The 2054-nt window shown below is 66.5% G+C and overlaps 3 non-coding genes across 3 annotated transcripts; all 3 read left to right on the forward strand.

Annotated features, from left to right (window-relative positions):
- The first annotated feature begins 20 nt into the window (after window positions 1–20).
- On the forward strand, window positions 21–92 carry H696_02940. The gene has a single exon. It is a non-coding gene; the product is annotated as a tRNA-Gly (tRNA).
- A 761-nt stretch (window positions 93–853) lies between these two features.
- On the forward strand, window positions 854–925 carry H696_02941. The gene has a single exon. It is a non-coding gene; the product is annotated as a tRNA-Gly (tRNA).
- Window positions 926–1959: 1034 nt separating this feature from the next.
- H696_02942 lies at window positions 1960–2031 on the forward strand. The gene has a single exon. It is a non-coding gene; the product is annotated as a tRNA-Gly (tRNA).
- The last annotated feature ends 23 nt before the right edge of the window (window positions 2032–2054 follow it).

The raw sequence follows: 2054 nt of genomic DNA on the forward strand, positions 1-2054 counted from the left end.
AATCTTCCACCACCGAGCGAGCGGCTGTGGTCAAGTGGTAAGATGCTTCCCTCCCAAGGAAGAGATCCAGGGTTCGAACCCCTGCTGTCGCACTCTCTTTTTCGCTATTTTCTTTTCCCCGCGCCGGGCCCGCCCCCGGGGTGCCGCCCACATCACCGGCCGGACCTGTGTGTTCCCGCCCTTTCGCCCTTGCTTTCTTCGTCCCTGTGTGGCCCTTGCGCCGTTGTGCTCGGCCCCGGGTTCCACCCTCGGGCCATCTTTCCTGGCCTGGGGCATGGGCCGTGCCCCCGCCGGCCTGATGTGTTCCCGACGACTTGCCACATCCCGGCGGGTGATCGACAGGGCGCCTGCTTGTCCTGGCCACCGGGGAAGGAGGGGGAGCATGAGCCTGGTCCACCGCCGGCACAGAGCACTTTCTCTGGCGCGACTCGGCCCATCCGGCCCTGGGTGTCCCCGCCTTGCCGCGTGGCACCCCACAAAAAGAGGGCACCCTTCCCGTCTCCTTCTTTTCTTTTTGAGAGGTTCCGGCACCCTGCAAGCTCATTGCCCTCCGGGGAGGGAGCCCTGCGTCCCTTTGCCCCTGTCCATGGATTGCCTTTGGTCCGGGCGACAGCCGACACCGTGGCTTGGTCCCGGGGGTGCTCGCTGCCCCGAGGGGAGGTTCTCGATTGGCCCTTCCTGCCCCCCCCCCCCTGGTGGTCGTTGTCCCGCTATGTGCAGGGGGATCTCCTCGCGAGGGAACACCAGCGGGCGTGGCGCCGGGGCATGTGCCCGCCCCTCGGGACGGCCGCAAAGGGCGTGTCTCAGTAGTTACCTTGAAATGGACAAAAAAGTGCCTCCCAGCCACCGAGCAGCGGCTGTGGTCAAGTGGTAAGATGCTTCCCTCCCAAGGAAGAGATCCAGGGTTCGAACCCCTGCTGTCGCACTCCCTTCTTTTTCCACTTTTGTCAGTCCGTGGCGCTCCCCTGCATACGTTCTCCCCCCCCCCGGAGAGGGGGGCGCTCGGGGCAGCATCCCCGAAGACCGGACAAAGTCCCCCTACTGGGCGTGTACTCCCTGTTGGCTTGTGTTCAACGCGCGATGTTGCTTGAACGTGCCCCCCCCCCCCTGAGAGGGGGGCTTTTCGGATTGGACGATGCGGGGGGGGGGTGTATGCCTGCCCACAGCCGGCACGAGAGTGGTCCGGGCGCATTTCCTCCCCTCTCCCGTGCCTCCGTCCATGTGCATGGCCGTGTGGGTGTGTGTCGTTGTCTGGGGGCATGGCGCGACCGTGTCGTCGGAGACCCTGCTTGGTGGGTGCCGGTCCGCTCGACAGCGCGCGTTCTTCTACTCCGACATTGGCTGCCGCTCGAACAGGCCCCGGGGCCCTTTTGGTGGCGGGCGCCTGTCGGCCGCTCGAAGGGGGCGAGGCACATCACTGTGTTCCGTGCCCGGCCGCGCTTGCAGCGCGCGATCCGTGCCTCGTGCCGGATGTCACCCCCTCTCCGGTGGAGGACGGCAGCCGTGGCATGGGGCCCGGCTCGGGCGGCCTTGCCGAAGTCCCTGGTCGCGGGGCGCGCGCCAGCGCCAGTATGGCCGGATCCGGCGGGCAACTTTACCTTTTCCTTTTTGGCTCCATCTCCCCCTTGCCACACCACCACCCGGGCCGATGTTCTCGGTCAGCCCGACGAGAGTCTGCCGGGGCTCGAGAAGAGCGTCCGCCGCCGCACGAGGTGGTGGCAGTGTGTCGGGCGAAGCCCGGTGTCCGGCACGTTCCGCCGCGCACGTGGCTTGCACGAGGTCGCCCGGACCCGGGGCAGAGTGCCCGAGGCCGCGATCTCCCGGGCCGCGTTCGGCGTGCCGGGTCCGTTCATCGCCGGTCGGGCTCATTGCCGGGATGGATGGTGTGCTCGATCGGAGAGATCCGCCCAAAGGGTGTCCTACAAATAGGAAGGATTCGATGCCTTTTCCACCGAGAAAGCGGCTGTGGTCAAGTGGTAAGATGCTTCCCTCCCAAGGAAGAGATCCAGGGTTCGAACCCCTGCTGTCGCACTCTTTTTTCCACCGGCCGACCG

This window comes from Fonticula alba (genome assembly GCF_000388065.1).
Source record: "Fonticula alba strain ATCC 38817 unplaced genomic scaffold supercont2.4, whole genome shotgun sequence".
Taxonomy (NCBI): domain Eukaryota; order Rotosphaerida; family Fonticulaceae; genus Fonticula; species Fonticula alba.